The sequence below is a fragment of the Tachyglossus aculeatus genome, chromosome 22 (assembly GCF_015852505.1).
Source record: "Tachyglossus aculeatus isolate mTacAcu1 chromosome 22, mTacAcu1.pri, whole genome shotgun sequence".
Lineage (NCBI taxonomy): Eukaryota > Metazoa > Chordata > Mammalia > Monotremata > Tachyglossidae > Tachyglossus > Tachyglossus aculeatus.
Window position 1 is genome coordinate 26,750,828 of NC_052087.1, and position 14,534 is coordinate 26,765,361.

Consider the following 14,534-nt stretch of genomic DNA (forward strand, 5'->3'; position numbering starts at 1 on the left):
CGTACTAAGCGCTGGGATAGATGCAAGTTAGTCAGGCTGGATCCAGTATGTTAACCACATGGGGCTCACAGTCTTAATCCTCATTTTACAGATGGAGTAACTAAGGTACAGCAGAGTTAAGTGACTTGTCCAAGGTCACACAGCAGACAAGTGGTGGAGGCCGGATTAGAACCCAGGTCCTTCTGACTCCCAAGCCAGAGCTCTATCCACGAAGCCATATGGCTGCCTGCACACCAGCGGCTCACCTATTTAATGAGCCACTAGTTTTGAAAACAAGATAATATTTACTTACTAAAGCTAACGATAAGTAATTCGTAGAACACCCTGAATTGCAAAATTCTCAGAAACTGGAAGACTATAGCTCACCATTATATTCTGGGATCTACCATTCATTTATGATACTTTATTTCACCACCAGAGGACAGAACACATTCATTTTTGAGTTAAGATTCTGAAATGCATTTTGAATCACAGAAGCGGAGTTTTGGAAGGCACTGCAAGGAGTCATGGGTTTCGCTCCTCTGTTGCCCTGCAGCATGCAGAATAAACCAAAGCTTACACTTGTTGGGGGGGGGGGGGGGGGGGGATGTGTGTGTGTGATTTTTTTAAGATCTCCTTTGATGATTATTTTAAGGTATTTGTTAAGCACTTACTCTGTACTGTACTAAGCGCTGGGGTAGATACTAGTCAATCAGGTTGGACACAGTCCATGAACCACGTGGGGCTCACAGTCTTAACCCCCATTATACAGATGAGGTACCTGAGGCACCGAGTAGTTAGGTGATTTGCCCAAGACCACACAGCAGGTAAGTGGCAGGGGAGGGATTAGAACCCAGGTCCTTCTGACTCCCAGCCCTTTGCTCTAGCCACTAGGCCAAGCTGCTTCTCATTTTCTGGTTTCCATAGCATCTGAAATTGGAAGAAAGCACTTTATTCCATTTGAACTGCAAATACTAAATAGCAAAATAGAGAGTCAAATGAGGGATTATGTTTCTCTTTTCTACTCCCTCTCCCACAGTGCTGTGTGCCCTTTGGACATCCAATAAACATTTGTTGCCTGGTGTGTGAAGTCAGATTTCCTCCCCTTACCAGGCTAGGAAAATTTCCAGAATCCCAAGCCAATTGGGAGAACTTCTATTGCGGGGCAGGGCCAGGGCGGGTGGGGAGGGAGAGTACCTCCCTCCCCACCCACCCTGAAGGCGAACCTTCTCTTCTCCTTTCTTCCCCTTTCAAATGTGCAGGCTACTTGCGGGTAGATTCCCAGATGCCCCTGGGGTAACCCTGTCATGTGTTCAGTGCCAAAAATGCTAGGACAGAAATTGGGTAACGAGAAAGATTTAAAAACATGTGACCAAGAGGCAGAGATCATGTGTCTTTATTCTATCGTATTCTCACAAGCATTTAGAACAATGTTCTGCACGGAGTAAGTGTTAATAAATACCATTTATTGATTGACTGATTGAAGACCAACACCCTTAGGAAGAGTGGTTGGGACTGAAGCTGGAGAGAGTGAGCATTAAAACTTGTAAAAGAAATGGCCACATCTACTGCGGGCAAAGCCAACATTCTTCTGTTTGCAAAACAGAAACCCAAACCCACACATTTCTTCACAGCCCCATTGGAAGCAGACTTGTTTTCAGATTAATGAGAAGGATATCTGCAGTCCATTCTTTTTGTTGTAATTTGGCAGGACTGGCCAAACGCCATTTGTACTGGCCTGAGGAGCCACAGTGCTCCGGCCGACTGATTACATGCTCCAGCAACCTCCTGGTGGGCCTGGGAACCAGGCTTGGGTGTCAGGAGAGACTCTCCCAGCTCTAGGCTGTTCTGTTCACCCTCTTCCCAGCCCCCATGGATTCTGGACTCTGCCACGAGGCTCCCAGAGACGCGGGGAAAAGGCCAGGGATGAGAACGACTTGAAATATTTTCCGTTAACCAAATGAAACCAATGACATCAAGGTTCCTGGAGTAGATTCTGGGGCATTAGGTCCAAGACGTGGCTCTTTCAGCACTTTCCGTGCCTGCACCATCGTCCAGCTCATGAACTTTTGTGAGTAAAGAGAATTTGATTTTCTCCTTCCAGAGTCTGATCAGGAATAACACGTTGTCAGTGACAAAATCCTCTTCAAAAACGTTCTTGTCTTGGGCAGAACCAGCCAGATTGCTAGATATGGACCGACTGTTGTGTTTGGACTCCCTCCTCTGACAGGGCTGAGGTTCTGCATCAGTGCTGATGCAAGTTCTTGGTTGGCCTGGGATTTCTAGGCTTAGATAATAATAATAATAATAATAATGGCATTTATTAAGCGCTTACTATGTGCAAAACACTGTTCTAAGGACTGGGGAGGTTATAAGGTGATCAGGTTGTCCCACAGGGGGCTCACAGTCTTAATCCCCATTTTACAGATGAGGGAACTGAGGCCCAGAGAAGTTAAGTGACTTGCCCAAAGTTACACAGCTGACAGTTGTCAGAGCCGGGATTCAAACCCATGACCTCTGACTCCAAATCCCATGCTCCTTCCACCGAGCCACTGAAGTCGCTGAGTCAGGTTTCTGGATGGAAAGGCAGGACAGGGCAGTCCTGCTGAGACCATGTCCCGGAATGCCTGAACGCAAGGGAGGCCTTCCTGAAAGTCAGGGGGCTGGAGAGGAGTTTAACCGAGAAGCAGCACGGCCTAATGGGTAGAGCAGGGGCCCGGGAGTCAAAAGGATAAGGAGAAGGATATAACAGAGTTGGTAGACACATTCCCTGCCCCCTAGGAGCTTTGAGTCTAGCCGGGGGAGACAGACATTAAAATAAACTGCAGATATATACGTAGTGCCGTGGGGCTGAGGATGGGGTAAATAGAGGATACAAATCCAAGTGCAAGGGCAATTCAGAAGGGAGAGGGAGTAGGGAAAAGGAGGGCTTATTCAGGGAAGACCTCGGAGCAAATGTGATTTTAATAAGGCTTTGAAGGTAAGGAGAGTCTGTCGGATATGAAGGGAGAGGGAGTTTCAGGCCAAAAACGGATCATGGTAAGAGGTCCGCGGTGAGATAGATGAGATCAAAGTCAGTCCCTGCAACCCTGGGTTTCAGAGTCAAAGTAGGAAGGAAAGTAGATATCAAACCCTCCATTTTACAGAGGAGAAAACTGAGGCACAGAGAAGTTAAGTGACTTGCCCAAGGCCAAGAAGCAAGCAAAATGAATGAGAACCCAGGTCCTCTGACTCCAAAGGCCTATGCTCTTTCCGTAAACCACACATCTTCCCATCTTTTTCCTCACAAAGGTGGCAGTCTCTGGGCATTGCCAAGCACAGAGCAAGACCTGCTGGGCAGTAGCATAGCCTCATGGGGAGGGAGCAGGACCGGGGAAGGATACTGGCGTTGAAAGGACAAAAGAATGTTTCCCTGGAATTTTGTCCCCAAAGCACACCGGTACTCCGGAGGCTGGGAATCATGGCCCCTGTCATGGAGATGCCTCCACCTCTGCAGGGGAGAGTGGCAGCAGGTCAAACTAGCTCAGTACCGCTTAGCTCACGTGAGCCAACACTCCAGCTGGCAGTGTGGCTGACCATCCCTAATTTGGGCTGGCAGAGGCAGGAGATGCTGGAGAGCAAAACTAATGTGAGAGAATGTCTCTGCTAGGAGAGTGGGAGGGGCTTTGACAGAATCCAGCTGTGTTGCCAGCCAGCCAGTTCCACAACAAACCCCTCTAGCCCCAGGTCATTAGTAGGAGGGATGGAGGGAGGGGGAAGAGGGAAAATCTAGCCTCATATGCTTTAGGAGATGCTTTAGGAGGCCCTCCTTGTGGGATCTAATAATAACAATAATAATAGTGATATTTGTTAAACACTTACTGTGTGCCAAGCACTGTGGGGTAGATATAATGAAATCAGAACAGACACAATCCCAGTCCCACGTGGGGCTCACAGTTTAAGACAGAGGAAGAACAGAAATTTTGTTTCCATTTTACAGAGGAGGAAACTGAGGCTCACAGAAGTTGCGTGACTTCCCCAAGGTCATACAGCAGGTCAGGTTCTGGCTCTTTCTGCCAGGCCATGTTACTCCTTATGGTGAAAATCATTTAGAAGAACCATTGCGGTAACCTCTTTGCGGCTTCTGACAGTGGAGTGGGTCGAGAGACGTCAACTACTGGTTGTCCCACCCCTGTATTTACTGAATGCAGCAGAGGTTCATGGGAACTCTAGCAAGGTTTCTACTGCCTTCTTCCCAACTGATGGCACCTAATGTCCCACAGCTACCCCTCCTCCATTTGGATTCCCTCTTCAGTTCTTACTCTGCCTCACCGTGACATCGGGGGAAAAAATAATCAATTAGTATCTATGAACACTTACTGAGGCACAAAGGATTGTACCAAACACTTGGGAGAATACCACAGAAGAAAAACACGTGGTCAATCAATCAATCAATCAATCAATTGTATTTATTGAGCACTTACTGTGTGCAGGGCACTGTACTAAGCGCTTGGGAAGTACAAGTTGGCAACATATAGAGACGGTCCCTACCCAACAGTGGGCTCACAGTCTAGAAGGGGGAGACAGAGAACAAAACCAAACATATTAACAAAATAAAATAAATAGAATAGATAAGTACAAGTAAAATAAATAGAGTAATAAATATGTACAATCATGTATACATATGTACAGGTGTGGTGGGGAGGGGAAGGAGGTAAGCCGGGGCGGGGGGGATGGGGAGGATGGGGAGAGGAAGGAGCGGGCTCCGCCCTCCGCTCCAGGGCTCAGTCTGGGGAGGCCTCCTGGAGGAGGTGAGCTCTCAGTAGGGCCTTGAAGGGAGGAAGAGAACTAGCTTGGCAGATGTTGGGAGGGAGGGCATTCCAGGCCAGGGGGAGGACGTGGGCAGGGGGTCGACAGTGGGACAGGTGAGAACGAGGCACGATGAGGAGATTAGTGGCAGAGGAGCGGAGGGTGCGGGCTGGGCTGGAGAAAGAGAGAAGGTAGGTGAGGTAGGAGGGGGCGAGGTGATGGACAGCCTTGAAGCCGAGGGTGAGGAGTTTCTGCCTGATGCGCAGATTGATTGGTAGCCACTGGAGATTTTTGAGGAGGGGAGTAACATGCCCAGAGCATTTCTGGACAAAGACAGTCCGGGCAGCGGCGTGAAGTATGGATTGAAGTGGGGAGAGACACGAGGATGGGAGATCGGAGAGGAGGCTGATACAGTAGTCCAGACGGTATAGGATGAGAGCTTGAACGAGCAGGGTAGCGGTTTGGATGGAGAGGAAAGGGCGGATCTTGGCAATGTTGCGGAGCTGAGACCGGCAGGTTTTGGTGATGGCTTGGATGTGAGGGGTGAACGAGAGAGCGGAATCAAGGATGACACCAAGTTTGCGGGCCCGTGAGACGGGAAGGATGGTAATGCCATCAGCAGTGATGGGAAAGTCAGGGAGAGGGCAGGGTTTGGGAGGGAAGACAATGAGGTCCTTTCCCTCAAGGAGTTTACAGTTTGATGTGGGGGATTCTTGCACCGGTTTTCTTATATAGATAAGAACCTTTAGATCAGAAGGGATAATAATAATAATAATAATATTGGTACTTGTTAAGTGTTTACTATTTGCCAACACTGTTCTGAGCACCGAGGTAGATACAAGTTAATCAGGTTGGACACAGTCCCTGTCCCACATGGGGCTCACAGTCTTAATCCCCATTTTTTACAGATGAGGTAACTGAGGCACAGAAAAGTTAAGTGACTTGCCCAAGGTCCCACAGCAGAGATGTGGCAGAGGTGGGATTAGAACCCAGGTCCTTCTGAGTCCCAGGCCAATGTTCTATCCACTAAGGCATGCCGTGCCTCCTATATGGAAGCTCCCTATCTTATAATGAGGTCTCAGCTCATGAGGGGAAGATCTGGAAACTGAGGCACTTGATGTCCTTGATGTCACTGCAGAGCATGAGGCAAAGAGGGGCACAACTATATTCACTTCATCAGTGGGCATAAATCATCACTCACCCTCAGACTTAATCCTCACCTCGCTACTTCCTACTACAACCCAGCCCACACACTTCACTCCTCTAATTTAAGACTCCTCACTGTACCTCAACTCAGCTATCTCGCCGCTGACCTTTCGCCCACATCCTGCCTTAGGGTTGGAATGCCCTCCATCCTCATATCTAACAGACAATTACTCTTCCCCTGTTCAAAGTCTTACTGAAGACACATCTAGCTCATCGTGGGCAGGGAATGTGTCGGTTCATTGTTATATTGTACTCTTCTCAAGCACTTAGTACAGTGTTCTGCAGACAGTAAGTGCTCAATAAATCTGATTGACTGAATGATCATCTCCAAGAGGCCTTTCCACACTAAGCCCTCTTTTCTTCTTCTACCACTCCCTTCTGCATCGTCCTGACTTGCTTCCTTTATTCATGCCCGCCTCTACAGCCCCATAGCACTTGCGTACATACCTGTAATTTATTTATTTATATTAATGGCTGCCTCCCCTGTAGACCGTAAGCTCACTGTGGGCAGGGAATGTGTGTTATATTGTTATATTGTACTCTCCCAAGTGCTTAATACAGTGGTCTGCACACAGTAAGCGCTCAGTAAATACAGTTGATTGACTCACTCAACTGTTAGGATTGTCAATACAGGAAGGGAGAAGAAGAAAGGTATCATTTTTTATGATATTTGCAAAGCACTTATTATGTACCAGGCACTGTACTATGCACTGGAGTAAATACAAGCTAATCAGGTTGGACACAGGTTGGGGTCACAACCTTAATCCCCATTTTACAGATGAGGCAACTGAAGCCTGGGTAAGTTAAGTGACTTACCCAAGGTCACACAATAGGCAAGTGGGAGAAGCAGGATTAGAATCCAGGTCCTTTTGACTTGCAGGCCGGTTCTCTATCCACTAACTACGCTTCTCCTCTTAGAGCAATGCCCCTCACTCCCACTTACTGTTACTGCTGCTGCAAATCAACATTGGCGTTAAAGCAACGAGAGGATTCATTCATTCATTCATTCATTCATGCTAATTGAGCGCTTACCGTGTGCAGAGCACTGTACTAAGCGCTTGGGAAGTACAAGTCAGCAACATATAGAGACAGTCCCTATCCAACAACGGGCTCACAGTCTAGATGGGATAGAGTGCTCTAGCCACTGGGCCAAGCTTTTCGCCTTCAGGTCAGTGTCACCCAAATAAATATTGGGATAACAGAATTTCTCAGCGTGGCGCCTCACTACCCCCCTGGCAAATTCCACAAGGAACCCTAGTCCTCTCCCTGGCAACAGGCTGAGCAGCTAACTACCCCAAATCCCAAAGCCTCCACCTTCTGCACCTGGGGAGCTCCTGGAGAGGGGACTTTTAAGGGAATGAAGACTCCCGTGTGATGTCTGTAAGAGAAGCAGCGTGACTCAGTGGAAAGAGCACAGGCTTTGGAGTCAGAGGTCATGGGATCAAATCCCACCTCTGCCAACTGTCAGCTGTGTGACTTTGGGTAAGTCACTTAACTTCTCTGGGCCTCAGTTACCTCATCTGTAAAATGGGGATTAAAATTGTGAGCCCCCCGTGGGACAACCTGATCACCTTGTAACCTCCCCAAGCGTTTAGAACAGTGCTTTGCACATAGTAGGTGCTTAACAAATACCATTGTTATTATTAAGACTGAGCCCCCTTTTTCCTCTCCACCTCCCCATCCCCCACCCTACCTCCTTCCCCTCCCCACAGCATCTGTATATATGTTTGTACAGATTTATTACTCTATTTATTTTACTTGTACATATTTACTATTCTATTTATTTTGTTAATGATGTGCATTTCCCTTTAATTCTATTTGTTCTGACGACTTGACACCTGTCAACATGTTTTGTTTTGTTGCCTGTCTCCCCCTTCTAGACTGTGAGCCCGCTGTTGGGTAGGGACCGTCCCTATATGTTGCCAACTTATACTTCCCAAGCGTTTAGTACAGTGCTCCGCACACAGTAAGCGCTCAATAAATACGATTGAATGAATGAATGAACTTCTCTGGGCATCAGTTCCCTCATCTATAAAATGGGGATGAAGACTGTGAGCCCCATGGGGGACAACCTGATCACCTTGTGTTCCCTCCAAGTGCTTAGAACAGGGCTTGGCACGTAGTAAGCACTTAACAAATGCCATTATTATTATTATTATTATTGTGTCACCAAGGGAACGTACTTCTCTCCTACCCTGTGAGCTAGTGGGAGCATGCCTGATTGGCTCCTGAGATGTGTGACCCTGCCTGTTTGCAGGGCAACCACCTACCTAGCCTGGCCTGGCCTTGGGCCAAGTCCTGCCCTTCCCCAGAAGCTGTTGGCTCAAGGTTATGCCCGCTTTCAGGCGCAATATCTAGAAACAATCAACCCATTCCGTCACCCCCTTTGACAGTACCCCTTCTTTCCAAAAGCCGAGACCAAGTCCTCCCAGGCTCAAACGCCTCTACCCAACCCTGGGTCGCCTTTCCGCAAGTTGAGTTAAACGGGATGTGTTCACTCCTGCAGATTAAAAATTCACTTCCCAGTGTAAACGGCTGTACTAATTTGTTGGCTCTAAAAGCAGGCAAACGAAACACTGGGCTAGACCCATCTCATTTTGGTTATTTAGGAACTGGCTCTTAGAGGGTGAGGTCTCCGAGGGATAGGGACCATGTCTATTTGCTGCCCGTGTAGTCTGTTGCCATATTTAGCACAGTGCTCTGCTCATAGTAAGTGCTTGTAAATATCATTACTATTAGACTTTGAGCTCCTTCTGGGCAAGGCACATGTCTGCCAACTCTGTTGCATTGTTTCCGCCTAGTGCTTAGTACAGTACTCTGCCCACAATAAGTGCTCAATAAATACCATTGCTTAATTGATTGATAATCCACCACTTGCTTGCTGTGTGACCTTGGGCAAGTCATTTCAGTTATCTGTGCCTCGGTTTCCTCATCTGTAAAATGAGGATTAGATACCTGTTCCCTCTCCTACTTAGACAGTGAACCCCATGAAAGATAGGGTGTTGGGCCCAATCTGATTATCTTGCATCTACTCCAGCACTTAACAAATACCACGATCAATTTTTATTACGGTTAGGGATCCCAGCCCGGCCCTTTCCCTCCCTGGAATAAGGCGTGCACACCGAAGAGGTGGGTTGAAGGGTTCTAATCCCAGCTCTGCCACTTGTCTGCTGTGTGGTGTTGGGCAAGCCACTTCACTTCTCCGTGCCTCAATTACCTCATCTGTAAAATGGGGATAAATAATAATAGTAGTGATGGCATTTATTAAGCGCTTACTATGTGCCAAGCACTGTTCTAAGCACTGGGGTAGATATAAGGTAATTACGTTGTCCCACGTGGGGCTCACAGTCTTCATGTCCATTTTATAGATGAGGTAACTGAGGCATAGAGAAGTTAAGTGACTTGCCCAAAGTCATACAAAGCCAAGTGGAAGAGGGGGATTAGAACCCACACCCACATAATAATTATGGTATGTATTAAGCGCTTACTCTAGAAGTGTGAGGGACAGGGACTGTGTCCAACTCGATTTGCTTGTATCCACCCCAGCACTTAGTACAGTGCCTGGCACATAGTAAGTGCTTAATACATACCACAATTATTATTATTATTATTCTAGAAGGGTGAGGGACAGGGACTGTGTCCAACTCGATTTGCTTGTATCCACCTCAGTGCTTAGTACAGTGCCTGGCACATAGTAAGCGCTTAATACATATCATAATAATTATTATTATTCTAGAAGTGTGAGGGACAGGGACTGTGTCCAACTCGATTTGCTTGTACCCATCCCAGCGCTTAGTACAGTGCCTGGCACATAGTAAGCACTTAATACGTACCATAATTATTATTATTATTCTAGAAGTGTGAGGGACAGGGACTGTGTCCAACTCGATTTGCTTGTATCCACCCCAGCGCTTAGTACAGTGCCTGGCACATAGTAAGTGCTTAATATATACCATAATAGTTATTATTATTATTCTAGAACTGTGAGGGACAGGAACTGTGTCCAACTTGATTTGCTTATATCCACCCCAGTGCTTAGTACCGTGCCTGGCACATAGTAAATGCATAATACATACCACAATTATTATTATTATTCTAGAAGTGTGAGAGACAGGGACTGTGTCCAACTCGATTTGCTTGTATTCACCCCAGCGCTTAGTACAGTGCCTGGCACATAGTAAGCGCTCAATACATACCATAGCTATTATTATTATTATCCTAGAAGTGTGAGGGACAGGGACTGTGTCCAACTCGATTTGCTTGTATCCACCCCAGCACTTAGTAGTCATTCATTCATTCATTCATTCAATCGTATTTATTGAGCGCTTAGTGTGTGCAGAGCATTTTTCATTCATTCATTGAATCGTATTTATTGAGTGCTTACTGTGAGCAGAGCACTGTACTAAGTGCTTGGGAAGTATAAGTTGGCAATATATAGAGATGGTCCCTACCCAACAGTGGGCTCACAGTCTGGAAGGGGGAGACAGACAACAAAACAAAACATATTAACAAAATAAAGTAAATAGAATAAATATGTACAAGTAAAATACATAGAGTAATAAATTTGTACAAACATATATACATATATACAGGTGCGGTGGGGAGGGGAAGGAGGTAAGCCGGGGGGCGGATGGGGAGGAGGGGGAGAGGGAGGAGGGGGCTCAGTCTGGGAAGGCCACCTGGAAGAGGTTAGTACAGCGACGGGCACCTAGTGAGTGCTTAAGTGCTGTGCACACAGTAAGCGCTCAATCAATAGAGAAGCAGCATGGCTCAGTGGCGAGAGCCCGGGCTTGGGAGTCAGAGGTCATGGGTTCGAATCCCGGCTCTGCCACATGTCTGCTGTGTGACCTTGGGCAACTCACTTAACTTCTCTGAGCCCCAGTGACCTCACCTGTAAAATGGGGGTTAAGATTGTGAGCCCCCCGTGGGACAACCTGATCACCCTGTAGTCCCCCAGCGCTTAGAACAGTGCTTTGCTGGGGGGCTCACCCCCCACCCCTACTTTCCAGGAACAGTGCAGTGCTTTACTTGTACATATCTGTTCTATTTATTTTATTTTGTTAATATGTTTGGTTTTGTTCTCTGTCTCCCCCTTCCAGACTGCGAGCCCACTGTTGGGTAGGGACCGTCTCTAGATGTTGCCAACTTGTACTTCCCAAGCGCTTAGTACGGTGCTCTGCACACAATAAGCGCTCAATAAATACAACTGATTGACTGATTGATTTGCACATAGTAAGCAGTTCACAAATGCCATCATGATTATTATTATGAATGAGTGATAGCCCCATCTCCCTCCTACCAAGTGCTTAGTACAATGCTCTGCACACAGTAAGCGCTCAATAAATACAATTGAATGAATGAACGAATGAACTGAGCCCCCTCCTTCCTCTCCCCCTCTCCCCCCCGCCTTACCTCCTCCCCCTCCCCACAGCACCTGTATATATGTTGGTACCTATTTATTACTCTATTTTACTTGTACATATTTATTCTATTGATTTTATTTGGTTCATAAGTTTGTTTTGTCGTCTGTCTCCCCCTTCTAGACTGTGAGCCCGCTGTTGGGTGGGGGCTGTCTCTATATGGTGCCAACATGTACTTCCCAAGCGCTCAGTACATCATCATCAATCGTATTTATTGAGCGCTTACTGTGTGCAGAGCACTGTACTAAGTACAGTGCTCTGCACACAGTAAGCGCTCAAAAATATGAATGAATGAATGAATGAAAAATACCGTAATTCTGATTATTAAAGGGACGGGCAGCAGGGGGTTAAGGGTGCCGCCCCCCAGATGGGCCACCAGGGGGCGCCAGGAGGCCCGCAGCTTGTCCCACGCGTCGGTCGCTCAGTTCAGCTCAGCTCCGCTCGACTCGAACTCGGCTCCGTCCTGGTGGGAAGGCGAGAAGGGGGCAAGCGGGGTCGCAGCCGTGCTAGCCAACCTTTCCAACGCCGAGCCCCAGGTGAGGACGGGCCAGAGCCCAGGGATCGGGGTGGGGGTCTTCTGGGTTGAAGTGGGGGGCGGTGGAAACTTGAGTCTTGGCCGAGGGGCAGGGAACTGGCTCCTGGGACCCCCCATCAGCCGGGACACCGCTCCTGGAAAGTGGGGGTGGGGGGTGAGCCCCCCAGCAAGTCGCCCCCCACCCTTTAACGTCCCCTCCCACCCCCCTTTCTTTCCCCCTTTGGCCTGGTTTGGGTGCAGAGAGAGGGGCGCAGCTGGGGGTCGTTGAGAAGCAGCGTGGCTCGGTGGAAACAGCCCGGGCTTTGGAGTCAGAGGTCAGGGGTTCAAATCCCGGCTCCTCCACTTGTCAGCTGGGTGACTTTGGGCAAGTCACTTCGCTTCTCTGTGCCTCAGTTCCCTCATCTGTAAAACGGGGATGAAGACTGTGAGCCCCAGGTGGGACAACTTGATCACCTTGTATCCCCCCGGCGCTTAGAACAGTGCTTTGCACAGAGTAAGCGCTTAACAAATACCGTCATTATTATTATTATCCGGGCTGAAGATTTTCATTCAGGTGTATTTATTGAGCGCTCACTGTGTGCCGAGTGCTGGACTGTGTGCAGAGTCCTTCTAGACTGTGAGCCCCCTGGTAGGTAGGGACCGTCTCTATATGTTGCCAATTTGTACTTCCCAAGCGCTTAGTACAGTGCTCTGCACATAAGTAAAGGCTCAATAAATACGATTGATTGATTGACTTACTAAGCGCTTGGGAAGTACAAGTTGGCAACATCTAGAGACGGTCCCTCCCCAACAGCGGGCCCACAGTCTAGAAAGGGGAGACAGACAACAAAACAAATTAACAAAATAAAATAAATACAGTAGTATTCTATTCTATAGTATTCTATAGAGTAGAATAGAATAAACTTGCTGACCCATCGCCCGTTGTTACCTGCTGCGGGGAAACTGAGGCACGTGCGGATCATGGGACGTTGTTGGGGGGCGGGGGGGAGGTGGTAGGAGACCCTAGGCTGAAAATCGGAATTCTGGAGCCTGTTGCTCAGAGCCGAGAAGAGTCCTAAGTCACACACCGCTCCAGTCTCTGTTATAGTTCATTTCCTCTTTCCTTATGTTTTTGCCGCCAGCCCCCTCCTCCCGCTTAAGTTTAGGCTGTGCGGGCGGCGTTTAGACAGTGGATAGAGCCCGGGCCTGGGATCAGAAGGTCATGAGTTCTAATCCCAGCTCCGCCACTTGTCTGCTGTGTGGCTTTGGGCAAGTCACTTCACTTCTCTGTGCCTCAGTTCCCTCATCGGTAGAATGGGGATTAAAACTGTGAGCCCTACGTGGGACAGGGGCCGTGTCCAACCCGATTATTTTGCATCTACCCCAGCGCTCAGAACAGTGCCTAGCACATAGTAAGAGCTTAACAAATACTATTGTTATTATTATTTCAATCCGTGATATTTACTGAGCGCTATGTGCCCACCACTGTACTAAGCCCATGGGGGAGAGTACAGTACAACAGAATTACTGGACATCGTCCCTGCCCATAACGACTTTATGGTCTACCGCTTAGTGTAGTGCTTTGTACACAATAGGCACTTTATTTATTATTAGTAGTATTATTCTTACTGGCCCGAGCCTGAGGCTCCTCTCCCTGGCGTTCGGTTTTCCCCTTGTATAAACTGGGATTGGTTTCGTCCGGGTGATGAAATGGAGTTTTTTTTTTCCCTTTGTTTTGTTTGGTTTGGACTAGAATCAGTCCCTGAGCTGTTCTGCGGAGGGAGGGTAACTACCGCCCCGCGTCTCTGGGGAACAGGTGAAGTCTGAACACCTGCTTGAAGCGTCTTGTTTCCCTCGAGATTTTGGTTGGCAGCTGCTCCCCGCAGGGTTTCTCCCTGGAAACTCCAAGGAGCTTCTTGCCGCTCCCAGGGGACTTTTCCTGGGAGGCACCAGTGGGAAGCCCAGAGAGGGGTTTCAGGAAATCAGCCGGGGGAAAGCAAGTGAAAGTGAAAGCCTCGCGTCAAAAGAAAGAAACATTCTGCAGGGAGGAGGGGGACGGTGCTGGGAAACCCCCTTTCAAATCCGTACCAGGTGTCAAACCAGGGCCACGCCTGGAAGGGTAGGGGGGGACTGGAGACCGGGTGCCCTGGGAGTCCTGCACTCCTGGCTCCAGTCAGGGCAAGGACTGCTGCTTCGAGGGCATGACGATTTTCTGTGCGTTTGTGGTGTGTTCAATGCCAGATTTCTGCCTGGGACTTCTCTTCTGGAGAAGAGGGGGATGGATTTTGGAAGGGTGGGGCCTGGGTTATTCCCCTAGCATCTGTTTCTGGTTGGCCCATCAGGGCAGAATTTCAAAAGCATCTGACTGTTCCCAGCATAACTCAGGGGTCGGGGCTGCCAGGGGAAGTCCGTGCTTCGTGACTCCTGACTTGCCGTTGGAGGGAAATCAGCCCTTCGGGTGCTGCTGCTATCTTGATGTTTTCTCTGTCTGGCAGCTCTTTGACTTGGTGAGTGTAGGAAGAATACACCCGTTTGGGCCTCCCCTGACCCTCCCCCTGCCGAAGTAGTGTGTAATTGAGGCCCAGGCATCCTGGAAAAGAGGTGTCATCTTAAGAGGGATGTGTGTG

At 48.3% G+C, this 14,534-nt stretch overlaps 1 protein-coding gene across 1 annotated transcript in view; it reads left to right on the forward strand.

The window, feature by feature from the left end:
• Positions 1 to 11,837: 11,837 nt before the first annotated feature.
• CD82 (CD82 molecule) overlaps positions 11,838 to 14,534 on the forward strand; it is a 54,814-nt gene continuing 52,117 nt past the window's right edge. Inside the window, exon 1 of the mRNA XM_038765078.1 lies at positions 11,838 to 11,929. The gene's annotated coding sequence lies outside the window, so the exon portion shown is untranslated. The remainder of the gene's footprint in view (positions 11,930 to 14,534) is intronic.